Raw genomic sequence first — 18,472 nt, 5'->3', positions numbered from 1 at the left:
AGGTCTCAGGTTTGGCACGGTCTGTTAGCATGACACCATGTCTTGGCTTTGCCCTGAGGCAACACATATATGGTTCCAATAGACCACCAGCCTCTCCCTCTGATACTGCTGATTACAGTGGTCTCCACGGAAACTAACTTTCACATGCTACACCAATAAGAGGCATATAAGCAGGAGAGGATATGAGAGGGGAGATGTACAGTAGTTAAAGGTAATGGGGAAATATGGGGACTTTGTGTTAAACGTGTAAGTGACAGTTTCTTCCTAGGGGGATAGCTGGAGGTGACTTCCATGTTTTCTTGGAAAAGACAGGAATAGATGGGTTTGAGAAATGGACAGGGGGGCTCAGAGATAAGGCCTTAGTGAGATCACAGGCAGGGAAGAGACAAGATGAGACAAGACGTGGCTACAGTCCAGGGGCCCAGGCAGGTCCTGCTGAGATGGACCCTGTACTTTAATTTCCTCCATGTCTGTCAGGGTACATGGGCTCTGGGAGGGCTCTATGTCATGATGAATCAGAGACGTGCTCAGGGCTATGTTTGTGAGGCTAACCCTTGACCCATAGTGCAGGAACCACATTATGTCAGTGGGAGCCAGATGTATGGCTGCCTGCTAGGTATTAGTGGAGGTATTGCTTGTACTGTAGCTAAGATATACAGAGTAACCAATGGTGTGGCCGTTGGGTGGGGACTGTGGACATATTTAAAATAGATCTTAAAACAGCTTTTTTAGCCTTTCTTCTCTTTAGGGTGCTTTTTAAGTATTTCAGTTTTTATTGAAATTATTTTGTTTTTTATCATCTTATGTTTATTGTGTAGTAAATATTTCTGTTTTGATTTTGATTTTTTAAATTTTATTCCTGTGAAGTGAATTGTGTTGCATTTAAAAAAAAATGATTTACCTTTATTTAACTAGGAAAGTCAGTTCAGAACAAATTCTTATTTACAATGACGGCCTACCCCGGCCAAACCCGGACGACGCTGGGCCAATTATGTGCCGCCCCATGGGACTCCCAATCACGGCCGGATGTGATACAGCCTGGATTCATGTCTGAAATGTGCTATACAAATAAAGCTTGATTTGATTTACAACCTGTCCAAATAATTCTAATAAAATACAATTTTATTTGTCACGTGTCAAATAAAACAGGTTTAGACTTTACAGAGAAATGGTTACTTACGAGCCCTTTCCCAACATTGCAGAGTTAAAACGTATGACATTGGCTGTATATATGGCTCCAATGAGTGGTTCCTGAACTGGATTCTCAATCCTCGTAACCTGTGCTGATATTAAATATTAGCGATAGCGATATTAATGTGCAATGTAGACAGTTCTATTTTCTCCCGAGATTGAAACACATTTGTATGCTGATGAAGTGCGCATCGGTTATGAATGTTTTAATCTCGGTCTTGAGAAGTTATACAGTCAGTTCCTGATTTCAAAGAGCACCAAAAACTACACCAACCATGAGCCTTAGCATTTCTGCTGCCACAGAAACAGACACTGGGTCTGTTCCTACGCCATCAAAAAGTTCAATTTGCACCTATGACAATGCTATCAAGTGCCATCATATGTTCTCTAACAGATCTCATGGTTTATTTTAGGGATGAGGAGAAGAGTATCAGTAATGTTTTGTAACTTAGGTAGCTAAAAGAAATTGGAAACAAAACAACCGCCATGTTTCTAAAAACTTCCAAAGAGCAAGTCTAGTGGTCGAGTGATTTGTATTAGCTCTGCGATTGGACAATACAGACCGCAATGCTGTATGGAATGTGTAATTTGTTCTCCCCCTAACTCTGATATGTACACAGTCTTGTATCTGTAACTCACACAAACTGTATGGTGACATTGTGTTTTATTTTGGGTGTTTTTGATTTGTAAGGAATGTTTTATTATTTTTTAGTCATAGCCATTACATTTGTTTTATTTGGAAGTACTCCATGCTTTCTGCATTGACATGCACTGAAATGTATTTGTACCAATTGGTTGAGTCAGTACATCTGTTGGTTGGTGACCTTTTTTACATTGATCGTGACATCACTTCCTCATTCAAAAGAGAGAAGATTTCAAGACAAGACAACTTTTCTCTGTCTCATTATTTCTCCTGTTTTACAGGTTAGTAATGTGTAAAAAAACATCTGTTTAAAAAAGATAACATACAGTAACATTACATATTTGTTAACAATACAATCGTTTCTTTATTTTACTAGGCAAGTCAGTTAAGAACAAATTCTTATTTACAATGACAGCCTAGGAACAGTGGGTTAACTGCCTTGTTCAGGGGCAGAACAACATATTTTTACCTTGTCAGCTCGGGGATTCAATCTAGCAACCTTTTGGTTACTGGCCCAATGCTCTAACCACTAGGCTACGTGCCGCCCAAACAGTTGTGTGATGTGTTGCATTTTTTTGTATTTCAATCGAAAATAGAAAATGCTAACTCTCCATTTGAAGTGGTGGAGTCACGCTAGGTGAACCTAGACAAAATGGCATCGCAGACATTGACAGGATACAAATATATTTTTTAAGCTCCTGGAGACTTTATTAAATTAAACGAGCGCTCAGACTTAGATACATAAACATTTTACTAATGAATCCTTCAATTGAGAAGTGTTAGTAATTTATATTTTTGAATTTATTACTGGTTGATTTTGCTAAGCCACAGAGGGTTAGAACAACGAGACATATAGTTCACCAGATGTATAAATGTGAAGCATCCGATTGGCGTTTCTAATTACTACCAAATATGGTGATGAGAGGAAGCCCAGTGGCCAGCAGTGGGAGAAGATAGAGCGAGATGGATTTTGGCCGTCATTCTGCAAATTTTCTCATCTATTTAAACATTTGATCTCCAAACAGTTTTCTGTTTCCAAAACTAGAATCTGTAACAAACAGACTGCGATTTTGTAGACTTTACACTTTTCCATGGCGAATTTAGTTATTGCACACCCACACGTCACAGAGTAGGTGTTCCCTAATGGACATATGCAAATAAATGCTAGAATGCGCCAATAGGATCTCACTAGCTGCTACTTGGCTCTGCCCACATCCTTGCCTGTTCTGCCCACTATGATTCATTTTCTCTCATTGTTCTATCTTGGGTTACTTATAAAACATCTTTTGTGATGTGTTGGGTAAATATACATTTTGGTGGTTTTACATAACAAGTATGAAATTTGCACAATTCTTTATTTTGGTTATTGGATAGCAATAGCTATAGTTATGTATTGATTTAGGGGACTGAATATGGAATGGGAAAATGTGGGAATGTAATTTTGTTTACTATAGTTATTTTTGTATGGATATTGAGAATTCGTGATACTGTGAGATTATATTTGCTACAACTGTATGAGACATTTTACCCTGTTGCACCTAAATTTCAGCTGAGAGAAGCTTTCACAACACAAGCCAACATTTTTTTTTCATTATTTCTCCTGTTTTAATGGTTCACCCTGGCGCTTTGTAGTTATTCAATGTTTGGAACCCCGATAACCAGAATTGTGTTGAAATTAAAGCTAGCTAGCTAACGAAGAACAACAAAGAATATCTAGTTAACAGAAGAAAAGAAAGAGAAAATCAGGACAGAAGAAAAAGGATATCAAAGTGAAACAGTTCTCTAAAGACACAGGAGACAATAATACAAGAAACAACACTTCTGTAGCTTGTCAACTATGTGTCTGTCTATCCCTGTTCTCTCCTCTCTGCACAGGCCATACAAACGCTTCACACCGCGTGGCCGCTGCCACTCTAACCTGGTGGTCCCAGCGCGCACGACCCACGTGGAGTTCCAGGTCTCCGGCAGCCTCTGGAACTGCCGGTCTGCAGCCAACAAGGCTGAGTTCATCTCAGCCTATGCTACCCTCCAGTCCCTAGACTTCCTGGCGCTGACGGAAACATGGATTACCACAGATAACACTGCTACTCCTACTGCTCTCTCTTCGTCTGCCCACGTGTTCTCGCATACCCCTAGAGCATCGAGCCAGCGGGGTGGTGGCACTGGAATCCTCATCTCTCCCAAGTAGACATTCTCTCTTTCTCCCCTGACCCATCTGTCTATCTCCTCATTTGAATTCCATGCTGTCACAGTTACCAGCCCTTTCAAGCTTAACATCCTTATCATTTATCGCCCTCCAGGTTCCCTTGGAGAGTTCATCAATGAGCTTGACGCCTTGATAAGTTCCTTTCCTGAGGATGTCTCACCTCTCACAGTTCTGGGTGACTTTAACCTCCCCACGCCTACCTTTGACTCATTCCTCTCTGCCTCCTTCTTTCCACTCCTCTCCTCTTTTGACCTCACCCTCTCACCTTCCCCCCTACTCACAAGGCAGGCAATACGCTCGACCTCATCTTTACTAGATGCTGTTCTTCCACTAATCTCATTGCAACTCCCCTCCAAATCTCCGACCACTACCTTGTATCCTTTTCCCTCTTGCTCTCATCCAACACTTCTCACTCTGCCCCTACTCGGATGGTATTGCGCCGTCCCAACCTTCGCTCTCTCTCTCCCGCTACTCTCTCCTCTTCCATCCTATCATCTCTTCCCTCTGCTCAAACCTTCTCCAACCTATCTCCTGATTCTGCCTCCTCAACCCTCCTCTCCTCCCTTTCTGCATCCTTTGATTTTCTCTGTCCCCTATCCTCCAGGCCGGCTCGGTCCTCCCCTCCTGCTCCGTGGCTCGACGACTCACTACGAGCTCACAGAACAAGGCTCCGGGCAGCCGAGCGGAAATGGAGGAAAACTCGCCTCCCTGCGGACCTGGCATCCTTTCACTCACTCCTCTCTACATTCTCCTCTTCTGTCTCTGCTGCTAAAGCCACTTTCTACCACTCTAAATTCCAAGCATCTGCCTCTAACCCTAGGAAGCTCTTTGCTACCTTCTCCTCCCTCCTGAATCCTCCTCCCCCTCCCCCCCCTCCTCCCTCTCTGCGGATGACTTCGTCAACCATTTTGAAAAGAAGGTTGACGATATCCGATCCTCGTTTGCTAAGTCAAACGACACCGCTGGTCCTGCTCACACTGCCCTACCCTGTGCTTTGACCTCTTTCTCCCCTCTCTCTCCAGATGAAATCTCGCGTCTTGTGACGGCCGGCCGCCCAACAACCTGCCCACTTGACCCTATCCCCTCCTCTCTTCTCCAGACCATTTCCGGAGACCTTCTCCCCTTCCTCACCTCGCTCATCAACTCATCCTTGACCGCTGGCTACGTCCCTTCCGTCTTCAAGAGAGCGAGAGTTGCACCCCTTCTGAAAAAACCTACACTCGATCCCTCCGATGTCAACAACTACAGACCAGTATCCCTTCTTTCCTTTCTCTCCAAAACTCTTGAACGTGCCGTCCTTGGCCAGCTCTCCTGCTATCTCTCTCAGAATGACCTTCTTGATCCTAATCAGTCAGGTTTCAAGACTGGGCATTCAACTGAGACTGCTCTTCTCTGTGTCACGGAGGCTCTCCTCACTGCTAAAGCTAACTCTCTCTCCTCTGCTCTCATCCTTCTAGACCTATCTGCTGCCTTTGATACTGTGAACCATCAGATCCTCCTCTCCACCCTCTCCGAGTTGGGCATCTCCGGCGCGGCCCACGCTTGGATTGCGTCCTACCTGACAGGTCGCTCCTACCAGGTGGCGTGGCGAGAATCTGTCTCCGCACCATGCGCTCTCACCACTGGTGTCCCCCAGGGCTCTGTTCTAGGCCCTCTCCTATTCTCGCTATACACCAAGTCACTTGGCTCTGTCATATCCTCACATGGTCTCTCCTATCATTGCTATGCAGACGACACACAATTAATCTTCTCCTTTCCCCCCTTCTGATAACCAGGCGGCGAATCGCATCTCTGCATGTCTGTCAAACATATCAGTGTGGATGACGGATCACCAGCTCAAGCTGAACCTCGGCAAGACGGAGCTGCTCTTCCTCCCGGGGAAGGACTGCCCCTTCCATGATCTCGCCATCACGGTTGACAACTCCCTTGTGTCCTCCTCCCAGAGTGCTAAGAACCTTGGCGTGATCCTGGACAACACCCTGTCGTTCTCCACTAACATCAAGGCGGTGACCCGATCCTGTAGGTTCATGCTCTACAACATTCGCAGAGTACGACCCTGCCTCACACAGGAAGCGGCGCAGGTCCTAATCCAGGCACTTGTCATCTCCCGTCTGGATTACTGCAACTCGCTGTTGGCTGGGCTCCCTGCCTGAGCCATTAAACCCCTACAACTCATCCAGAACGCCGCAGCCCGTCTGGTGTTCAACCTTCCCAAGTTCTCTCACGTCACCCCGCTCCTCCGCTCTCTCCACTGGCTTCCAGTTGAAGCTCGCATCCGCTACAAGACCATGGTGATTGCCTACGGAGCTGTGAAGGGAACGGCACCTCCATACCTTCAGGCTCTGATCAGGCCCTACACCCAAACAAGGGCACTGCGTTCATCCACCACTGGCCTGCTGGCCCCCCTACCTCTGAGGAAGCACAGTTCCCGCTCAGCCCAGTCAAAACTGTTTGCTGCTCTGGCACCCCAATGGTGGAACAAGCTCCCTCACGACGCCAGGACAGCGGAGTCAATCACCACCTTCCGGAGACACCTGAAACCCCACCTCTTTAAGGAATACCTAGGATAGGATAAAGTAATCCTTCAAACCCCCCCCCCCCTTAAAAGATTTAGATGCACTATTGTAAAGTGGTTGTTCCACTGGATATCATAAGGTGAACGCACCATTTTGTAAGTCGCTCTGGATAAGAGCGTCTGCTAAATGACTTAAATGTAAATGTAAATGTAAATTGATATGCTAAACATCTGTCATTTCTCGAACCATAACCGCTGGAAAAGGGGCGCGGCCCGTTGGAACTACATTCTTAACCTGTCCAAATAATGCATGTCTGTTTGCTGTCAGTTTAACTTACATCTAGACGTTCCGCTAGCGGAACACCTGCTCCAATATCCAATGATAGGCGTGGCGCGAATTACAAATTCCTCTAAAATCCAAAAACTTCAATTTTTCAAACATATGACTATTTTACACCATTTTAAAGACAAGACTCTCCTTTATCTAACCAAACTGTCCCATTTCAAAAAGGCTTTGCAGCGAAAGCAAAACATTAGATTATGTCAGCAGAGTACCCAGCCAGAAATAATCAGACACCCATTTTTCAAGCTAGCATATAATGTCACAAAAAACAAAAAAACAGCTAAATAAATGCAGCACTAACCTTTGATGATCTTCATCAGATGACACGCCTAGGACATTATGTTATACAATACATGCATGTTTTGTTCAATCAAGTTCATATTTATATCAAAAACCAGCTTTTTACATTAGCATGTGACGTTCAGAACTAGCATTCCCACCGAACACTTCCGGTGAATTTACTAAATTAGTCACGATAAACGTTCACAAAAAACATAATTATTTTAAGAATTATAGATACAGAACTCCTTTATGCAATCGAGGTGTCCGATTTTAAAATAGCTTTTCGGTGAAAGCACATTTTGCAATATTCTGAGTAGATAGCTCGCCATCACAGGCTAGCTATTTTGACACCCACCAAGTTTGACCCTCACCAAACTCAGATTTACTATAAGAAAAGTTTGATTACCTTTGCTGTTCTTCGTCAGAATGCACTCCCAGGACTTCTACTTCAATAACAAATGTTGGTTTGGTTCAAAATAATCCATAGTTATATCCAAATAGCGGCGTTTTGTTCGTGCGTTCAAGACACTATCCAAGGGTGACGAAGGGTTACGCGCCCGACGCGTTTCGTGACAAAAAAATTCTAAATATTCCATTACCGTACTTCGAAGCATGTCAACCGCTGTTTAAAATAAATTTTTATGCTATTTTTCTCGTAAAAAAGCGATAATATTCCAACTGGGAGTCGTTGTTTTCGTTCAAAGACGAAAGAAAAAAACATGGTGTCGCCTCGTGCACGCGCCTCCAGTCTCTGTTCTCTGATCGACCACTATCTAAATGCGCTAATGTTTTTCAGCCAGGGCCTGCAAAGACATCATTCAGCTTTTTGCCGCCTTCTGAGAGCCTATGGGAGCCGTAGGAAGTGTCACGTTACAGCAGAGATCCCCTGTTTTGGTTTGAGATGATCAAGAAGGCCAAGAAATGGTCAGAGAGGGCGCTTCCTGTTTGGAATCTTCTCAGGTTTTGGCCTGCCAAATGAGTTCTGTTCTACTCACAGACACCATTCAAACAGTTTTAGAAACTTTGGATAATAATCAGATTAAATCGGGTACGTTTTTTATCCGGCCGTGAAAATACTGCCCCCTATCCATAACAGGCTAGGCCTAAACTATAGGTGGGTCATTATTTGTTAAATTGTCATAGCTATTGAAAGAGACTCTTCACACAGTGGATGCATGCCCCATTTGAGATGTAAACTCTCTGTCTGAGAGTGGATGGACTGGGATCCTAAATATCATGCTTTCCTCCCATGTTGTCTCCCTGAAGCCAGCTGAGCTGAGGTAGTGTAATGAAAGGAAAACCGTGATATTGGAGGCATATTCATGTGGCAAGGTCTGGCGTTTAGCCCTGGTAACTCTTCTTTGTGCTTCGCCGTAAATGTGAAGCGTGTTCCCCGTTAGAAAGTTCCGCAACACAAATAAACTCAAAGAGCTCTCAGTCCCAGATTCATCTTTCACACGAGAGCGGTCAAAATGTAGTCTCTCCAGCTCTGGCTACGCACAATTTGCTCCCTTTGGCTCAGTAAAGCAGTGTAATAACAATGTTCTCTCTCTCTCTTTTTTTTCCTCTTCCCCTTTATCTGTCTCTCTCCTGCTCTATCCGTGGGCTTTGAAATGCTGAGGCTAGCTCAGCTGTTTATTTGTTTGATGGGCTTAACTGGCCCGTGTAGATTTTGGGGAGGATGGACAGGATTGGCATTACTGTAATGTGGTTGATTTTATATATTTTATTAACATGAGTTAGAACAGAAGCCTATGTAGTGGTGTAAACTGTAATATCATTCAAGATGTCTAAAGTCGCATGTGGAAAAGTGACAAGGGTTTATTTTGTTTGCCCTTAATAAAGATGTGCCTCCACTGTTGTTTTTTTGTTCAATGCTTTTTTTTTGTGCAAATCCCTCACTCAGGATAAAATGAAAATCTACTTCTGTTAATTCCATCAACAATTGCCATAAACTTGGCTGTAGCACCGTCCTTTCCTTCCTCTATCATTGTGTGTTTTACATTGAGGGCCGTCTGTTCTGTTCAACCTGGCAGGCGTGCATTGGCATTCGCTGATTAAACTGGAGTTTGAGGCTCTGGAACACATGGCATCTTTTACTCCTTGAAGGATTTTGGCTTGCTGTAAAACATTTTTTTTTGATTGTCTTTCGTTGTATTTATCCAATGACTATTATATGGAATACATTATGAATATTACTCATACGGTATATTATGTCAGTTTATACTGGATTACTCACTAATTCCAGAAGCTGATTTGTAGATAGAGTTTAGGTACAGTGCACTACTGTATGTGCATGGGTGCCCCCCCCCCCATCACCCCACACACACATTCCTTGCTAAATAAAAACATTGTCAGATTTGCTTTGGAGTCAGTGTTACAATTGACAGAAAGCACTCACATAGCTACTGATATTGATTATCATCCCTCTTCTACATGGCACAAGTACAAGACAGACATTGCTGTTTCGCTTTACACTTGATGTTGAGCTCCTCTCGCTGCAAAGCCATCGATCATGTCAGGAGGGAAAGTTCACAGCAGAGGGAATTCTCCCAGAATGTATTGCTTTCAACTGTGGAATAGATGGAAGAAAAGAAAGAAAGGGGCTTGGCAGAAGATGAGTGTGGTTTTGGGCTCAGAGCGAAGGCATCACCATAATACCATATGTCCTCACACTGTCTTAGTGACGCTCGGTTTTACCTGTGTTCATGTCGCTTTCACCATGGGTGTTCAGTGTGCCGTACTTAGTGTCCGTTTCTATATTTAACTGTGACAAATATAAACACAGATAATAATATTGATTAGGATCTAACTTACCAGCCTTTAGATACTAAGCATTAGATCAAACAAACACTGTATAGCCTCAAAACATGGCTAAAACAATATTTTTGATATCATGGATTGTCAGTATCTACTGTATAGCTCTGTCCATGACTTTGAGAGGTATTACATTTCTCCAGCCCCATCCCTCTTTTTACCAAAACAGTGGCAGGGTGGCTGTTTGTTACTGTTTGAACTGCAGATTTCCAGTTGAAGTCAAATTCAGTGGTATTTTACTGCTACCATACCATTACAGTGTTACTATCAATGATTGACAAGCTCAACGGGAGAAGGATATTTCTAGTATACCTTTAAGTGTAATAGCATTTGTCTGTGATACAGTATGTAATCTAAATCCTATCATCCCTCTTCTTTCATGAATAATTTAATCCAAGATAAAACTCAAGAAAGTAAAACCGCAGTGAGAGATAAACTTGGGGCATCAGATAGTTAAGAAGGAATAGAGAGTGATGGCAATGAAACAATCACAGAACACTTCGTCTAAACTCACTATTGTGTCATTTTCTCTCTCTCCCTGCTGCAAAGGATTTTAATTTCTTTCTCTTTTTTTTCAATCCAATCTCAAGTACCTAAACCCTCCCCAGTGTTCCAAGCTGAACTGCACACTAGGATAATATATGTTTTTTCTTCCTGGCTGAATACAGACAAAGGCTGCCACTCCAGGGGGTCAGATGTACTCAGGGGCACCAGAAGAATGCATGTCTGACATGATTTTAAGATATGTGCCCGGTCGGTCCTCAGATTGTCTGTCACTGTGCTTTTAGTTGTTCCAAAGGTCATAGCCAAGTTTGGTGAGGCAGCCTTCAGCCACAATGGTCCTTTGGAACAGCCTGCTGGAGGATCTGAGGGCCTCAGGACCTATCAGGATTTTTAAGAAGGATCTTAAGTTACTAATTTCTAGCCATGCTTTTACTTAGGATGCCTTTATTCATACTATCTATTTGATTTATTTTTGCCCATTTTATATATCTTATTTATTTTAATGCACACACCTCTTATTTTACTTTTGTTTTACTATTTTAATTTGTCTAGTTTTTATCTTTCTCACCTTTTATTTTATTTGTTTAGCACTTTGAAATGCATCCCCTGTAATAAATAAAGTTTGATGTGTGTGTGTGTGTGTGTGTGTGTGTGTGTGTGTGTGTGTGTGTGTGTACATGGGTTTTTGTTGGGGGACCACTTTGCTCTTCACCTGTCTCCAACACACAGCATACAATACAGACAAAAATTAAAATAGCATTATGCTTATTAAGGATGATAGAAACCTCTGTGGCATATCTTTGCATTGACTTTTGTGGGGGAATCAAAGCATTTGGTTCAAATGATGCATTTTTTTATACATAGTTTATTGGATTACGTTAAGATTATCGGAAAAGGGTTACGGCAGAATACACACAAACACTTCAGTCTGTCAACCTTCTTCAGACAGTATTTCATTAGGGACTAGCTCCAAGGTCCCGCCAGGTCTAACTGAAATACATTTGTTAGGTTAAATGAGGGCGGCAGATAGCCTAGCGGTTAGAGCGTTGGGCCAGTAACTGAAAGGTTGCTGGTTTGAATCCCTGAGCTGAAAAAGGCTCTATCGATGTGCCCCTTGAGCAAGGCACTTAATCCTAGTCGCTCTGGATAATAGTGCCTGTTAAATGACAAAAATGGAAGTGGAAGAAAAGCAAGGGTACAGTCTGGAAGGCTATACCTTTCATTGGATTATCTATTTGAAAATGTAATTAGTAGGAAGAAACACCAGCCAAAGTGCCCCGTTGGACAACAAACAACTTCCACTTATTTAATGCACTGTTTTGCAATGACGTGCTTTCTATACAGTATTCAGAATAAACCGAAGATACGGTAGGTGACAGTAATAGCAGTCAAAGTCGACCCACTCCACCCAGCCATTACAATTCCCTCAGAGTAAGTAACTCTCCCAAGGCGAGTTTGGTGTAAGTGGTAGTGGTTGTTGGTGTGGTGGTGGCGGCGACAGCAGCGTTGGTTGGCATGCAGAGGGGTGATATCACCGACACCTCTCCCCTTCACAGTGGATCAGTCTCTCTAGGGCCTGATCAAAGCCATGGGGCCGCAGCCATGCGGGTCGTTGATTGCTTCCATGCACTCCATGACACCACTCGGCTCGGCCCACAACACCCTAATTAAAATGGTGAGTGAGAAGAGAGGGACACACACACACATGCACACGGGCATGCGCACACACACTAAACAGAGACTTCACGCGTACACACAGGCGCGCGCACACACTTACATAAACGCACAGTAAATAAACACTGACCAAGCATTGACGAGAACCACCTCCTCCTTTTGTTCTGAAAAGGGCAGCCCTTGAAAAGCAGGAGCAATAGCCGAGGACCCTCGTAATGCTCATTTTAACCCGATGTCACTGTAAAACCCATAAGCACAAAGTCAATGGCTGCAAACCAAGATGGATGCATACCAGTAGGCGTAGCTAATGAAATGAGAACACAGAGAAACCAAGTCACAATGACAAGAGATTCTGACCCTACACCTGGCGGAACAGAAGTTTATCCAATTTCTATTCCAAATTCCAATAGTAATTAGAGTGAGAAATACCCCCTCGGCACCTAGCCGGCGGTGATTCAGGGAGCTGGGTGCTTTGTTGGTGGCTTAGCAGGAGGGATCAATATCATATCAGGAATTGGTGGAACACATGACAGTTCAATTTCACAGCCAGCCTCCCAATCGATACCTGTGGAACAGTTTTGGACTATCCCAAAGGTTGCCTGGCAGAGTTAATCTATGTCATTAGCCAGGTCACCATGCGCATGGTTATTTCACTGTGCAACAATAAACGTTCATAAACATGGCACGCTCTGTTCTCTCCTGCTTGACTGCCCACCGCTAATTGAGGTAAATATATTCACATCTTCTTTTTGTAAGTCATGTTCAGAGAATATAGAAAAGGATAGGCTGGCAGGCCTAACTACAGGGTACAATGCGGAGGAAATTTAACCAAGTTTTATTGAGCATAAAATGTGTTAAAATAAACTGTTTAAGGTCTGTCCGGACCTTTAGGATAAAGTGTTTGCCCTTGAAACCTTGCACCATTTACGGTAACTCTTCAATATAAGTATTTATGTCTGCTTGGAAGAAATAAACAAAAGGCGTTTCTTAACTAAAAGTGTTGGCAAAAAGGTGTTTCATATGGATACAGTTGAAGTCGGAAGTTTACATACACTTAGGTTGGAGTAATTTTAATCATTTTTCAACCACTCCACAAATTTCATGTTAATTAACAAACTATAGTTTTGGCAAGTCGGTTAGGACATCTACTTTGTGCATGACACAAGTAATTTTTCCAACAATTGTTTACATACAGATTTTCATTTATAATTCACTGTATCACAATTCCAGTGGGACAGAAGTTTACATACACTAAGTTGACTGTGACTTTTAACAGCTTGGAAAATTCCAGAAAATTATGTAATGGCTTTAGAAGCTTCTGATAGGCTAATTGACATCATTTGAGCCAATTGGAGGTGTACCTGTGGCTGTATTTCAAGGCCTACCTTCAAACTCAGTGCCTCTTTGCTTGACATCATGGGAAAATCAAAAGACCTCAGAAAAAAGATTGTAGACCTTCACAAGTCTGGTTCATCCTTGGGAGCAATTTCCAAATGCCTGAAGGTCCCACGTTCATCTGAACAAACAATAGTATGCAGGTATAAACACCATGGGACCATGCAGCCATCATACCGCTCAGGAAGGAGACACGTTCTGTCTCCTAGAGATGAACGTACTTTGCTGCGAAAAGTGCAACTCAATCCCAGAACAACAGCAAAGGACCTTATGAAGATGCTGGAGGAATCAGGTACAAAAGTATCTATATCCACAGTAAAACGAGTCCTATATCAACATAACCTGAAAGGCCGCTCAGGAAGAAGCCACTGCTCAAAAACCGCCATAAAAAGCCAGACTACGGTTTGCAACTGCACATGGGGACAAAGATTATACTTTTTGGAGAAATGTCCTCTGTTCTGATGAAACAAACATAGAACTGTTTGGCCATAATGACCATTGTTATGTTTGGAGGAAAAAGGTGAAAGCTTGCAAGCTGAAGAACACCATCCCAACCGTGAAGCACAGGGGTGGCAGCATAATATTGTGGGGCTGCTTTGCTGCAGGAAGGACTGGTGCACATCACAAAATAGATGACATTATGAGGAAGAAAAAATTGGTGGATATATTGAAGCAACATCTCAAGACATCAGTCAGGAAGTTGAAGCTTGGTCGCAAATGGGACTTCAAAATGGACAATGACCCCAAGCATACTTCCAAAGTTGCGGCAAAATGGCTTAAGGACAACAAAGTCAAGGTATTGAAGCGGCCATCACAAAGCCCTGACCTCAATCCTATAGAAAATTTGTGGGCAGAACTGAAAAATTGTGTGCGAGCAAGGAGGCCTACAAACCAGACTCAGTTACACCAGCTCTGTCAGGAGGAATGGGCCAAAATTCACCCAACTTATTGTGGGAAGCATGTGGGAGGATACCCGGAATGTTTGACCCAAGTTAAACAATTTAAAGGCAATGCTACCAAATACCAATTGAGTGTATGTGAACTTCTGACCCACTGGGAATGTGATGCAAGAAATACAATCTGAAATAAATAATTCTCTCTACTATTATTCTGACATTTCACATTCTTAAGATAAAGTGGTGATCCTAACTGACCTAAAATTTTTACTAGGATTAAATGTCAGGAATTGTGAAACACTGAGTTTAAATGTATTTGGCTAAGGTGTATGTAAACTTCCGACTTCAATTGTTTAAATGTATATCTCATTGAAATACAATATCTGGAACTTTTAGATTCGAAGCCACAAATGTATGCAAATCTTAAATATACAAAAGTAATTATCTCAATCATAGAAACCAAATTGATTGTTAATTTGATGCTGCTCAGGGTGGTAGTTAGGTCATTTTAAGAAAAATAAAAGGATCATTAAATCCGACCTAATTTGAGCAGCTTGACCAACTCTCTAATACGAGGAATTAGCAGCCACATAAATCCACATGAATTCTAATTCAATGCCCTGGATTTCAGCAGAAACCAGGAAAGGGGAGGGGAAAAATGGTTTTCCCCATTTACTGAAGCTCAGCTGGAATCGCCTGTCAAAATATACCACGGAAACCCTGTGGAAAACTGACACAAGCGGCTCCGCTTTGAGTGGCATTGTGGTTTTGGCCATGGTCCACTCCAAACTGGAACAGATTATTCCTCTGCATGTGTCAGGGGGCATCGACGGGCAGGGGCGGGACAGGAAGCAACCCTGAAGCAAGGGAGTATGGGTAAAAGTGTCTCCACTAGCCAGGTTTTCCTTCCACTGTTTGCGATGACCGGACACAGCAGAATTGTAACATGCTGTAGGTCACAGGTTGTTACTATAGCAAAGTCTAATGTTTAGACAAGGGAGCTTTTGTAAAATCTAGAATGTGGTTTAAAGGATGGACACCAGACGGTCTTTAATATGAAAAAAAAACATTTTGAAATGTTTAAGAATAACTAAATAGTTTCCTCTCCCTGTTCACCACTTGTTGCTATAATAACTTGCTAAATTATTTTGCTTGCAAAAGACAAGGAGGGATTCTAATATAAAGCCATTTTAGATTTGAACATTTAAATGCCACGCAACGCCATAACTTCACCATTCCAACAATGGCTGGACAGCGCATAATCCACTGGAGTTTAGGTTGGTAGACTCTGTAGTAACTGTAGTAACACATTGTGCTTCTGGCTCTAGCACAGCCTCTCACACTCCCTCTCTCATCCCAGCTTACACATTTACAGTCGGCCCAGTGGCAGAGGTCCAGACCCTTAAGCCCAGCTCCCAACACACACCCTGAACCCACCCGGGTGTTCACTTGATGGCTTCTTTGGATCAAGAGAAGAGAATGGGAGAATTGCGTCCAAGAGTTTAGCGGCTCGGACTGGAACCGGAAGAGAGTTAAGACTGCCATTATATGGGGATATTGAACTGAGGAGTGCTCTTGTTCAGACATTTTGTGAAATCAATAGTGTAAGTTCTACGGCGCCCAAAATACAAAACATTTAAGTCAAATCAAATCAAATATTATTGGTCACATACAAATGGTTAGCAGATGTTATTGCGAGTGTAGCGAAATGCTTGTGCTTCTAGTTCCGACAGCGCAGCAATATCTAACAAGTAATCTAACAATTCCACAACAACTACAGTGGGGGGGAAAACGTATTTGATCCCCTGCTGATTTTGTACGTTTGCCCACTGATAAAGAAATGATCAGTCTATAATTTTAATGTAGGTTTATTTGAACAGTGAGAGACAGAATAACAACAAAAAAATCCAGAAAAACGCATGTCAAAAATGTTATAAATTGATTTGCATTTTAATGAGGGAAATAAGTATTTGACCCCCTCTCAATCAGAAATATTTCTGGCTCCCAGGTGTCTTTTATACAGGTAATGAGCTGAGATTAGGAGCACACTCTTAAAGGGAGTGCTCCTAACCACAGCTTGTTACCTGTAAAAAAGACACCTGTCCACAGAAGCAATCAATCAATCAGATTCCAAACTCTCCACCATGGCCAAGACCAAAGAGCTCTCCAAGGATGTCAGGGACAAGATTGTAGACCTACACAAGGCTGGAATGGGCTACAAGACCATCGCCAAGCAGCTTGGTGAGAAGGTGACAACATTTGGAGCGATTATTTGCAAATGGAAGAAACACAAAAGAACTGTCAATATCCCTCGGCCTGGGGCTCCATGCAAAATCTCACCTCGTGGGGTTGCAATGATCATGAGAACGGTGAGGAATCAGCCCAGAACTACACAGGGGGATCTTGTCAATGATCTCAAGGCAGCTGGGACCATAGTCGCCAAGAAAACAATTGGTAACAGACTACACCGTGAAGGACTGAAATCCTGCAGCACCCGCAAGGTCCCCCTGCTCAACAATACATATACATGCCCGTCTGAAGTTTGCCAATGAACAACTGAATGATTCAGAGGACAACTGGTGAAAGTGTTGTGGTCAGATGAGACAAAAATTGAGCTCTTTGGCATCAACTCAACACACTGTGTTTGGAGGAAGAGGAATGCTGCCTATGACCCCAAGAACACCATCTCCACCGTCAAACATGGAGGTGGAAACATTATGCTTTGGGGGTGTTTTTCTGCTAAGGGGACAGGACAACTTCACCGCATCAAAGGGACGATGGACGGGGCCATGTACCGTCAAATCTTGGGTGAGAACATCCTTCCCTCAGCCAGGGCATTGAAAATGGGTCATGGATGGGTATTCCAGCATGACAATGACCCAAAACACACGGCCAAGACAACAAAGGAGTGGCTCAAGAAGAAGCACATTAAGGTCCTGGAGTGGCCTAGCCAGTCTCCAGACCTTAATCCCATAGAAAATCTGTGGAGGGAGCTGAAGGTTCGAGTTGCCAAACGTCAGCCTCGAAACCTTAATGACTTGGAGAAAATCTGCAGAGGAGAGGGACAAAATCCCTCCTGAGATGTGTGCAAACCTGGTGGCCAACTACAAGAAACATCTGACCTCTGTGATTGCCAACAAGGGTTTTGCCACCAAGTACTAAGTCATGTTTTGCAGAGGGGTAAAATACTTATTTCCCCCATTAAAATACAAATCATTTTATAACATTTTTGACATGTGTTTTTCTGGATTTTTTTTGTTGTTATTCTGTCTCTCACTGTTCAAATAAACCTACCATTAAAATTATAGAATGATCATTTCTTTGTAAGTGGGCAAACTTACAAAATCAGCAGGGGATCAAATACTTTTCCCCCCCCACTGTACCTAATACACACAAATCTAAGTAAAGGAATGGAATAAGAATACATACATATAAATATATGGATGAGCAATGACCGAGTGACATAGGCAAGATACAATAGATGGTATAAAATACAGTAAAAACATATGAGATGAGTAATGCAAGATACTGTATGTAAATATTATTGAAGTGGCATTATAAAAATGACTAGTGATCCAATTATTAAAGTGGCCAATGATTTCAAGTCGGTATGTAGGCAGAAGCCTCTGTGTTAGTGATGGCTGTTTAACAGTCTGATGGTCTTGAGATTGAAAAACATCTTCTGTCACTTGGTCCCAGCTTTGATGCACCTGTACTAACCTCACCTTCTGGATGGTAGCGGGGTGAACAGGCAGTGGCTCGGGTGGTTGCTGTCCTTGATGATCTTTTTGGACTTCCTGTGACATCGGGTGGTGTAGATGTCATGGAGGGCAGGTATTTTGCCCCAGGTGATACGTTGTGCAGACCGCACCACCCTCTGGAGAGCCCTGCGGTTATGGGTGGTGCAGTTGCCGTACCAGGCGGTGATGCAGCCCGACAGGATGCTCTCAATTGTGCATCTGTAAAAGTTTTAGGTGACAAACCAAATTTCTTCAGCCTCCTGAGG

Source organism: Salmo salar, chromosome ssa21, assembly GCF_905237065.1.
Source record: "Salmo salar chromosome ssa21, Ssal_v3.1, whole genome shotgun sequence".
NCBI classification, from domain to species: Eukaryota; Metazoa; Chordata; class Actinopteri; order Salmoniformes; family Salmonidae; genus Salmo; species Salmo salar.
The sequence above is the reverse complement of the archived record's forward strand: the minus strand, read 5'-3'. Positions refer to the sequence as shown.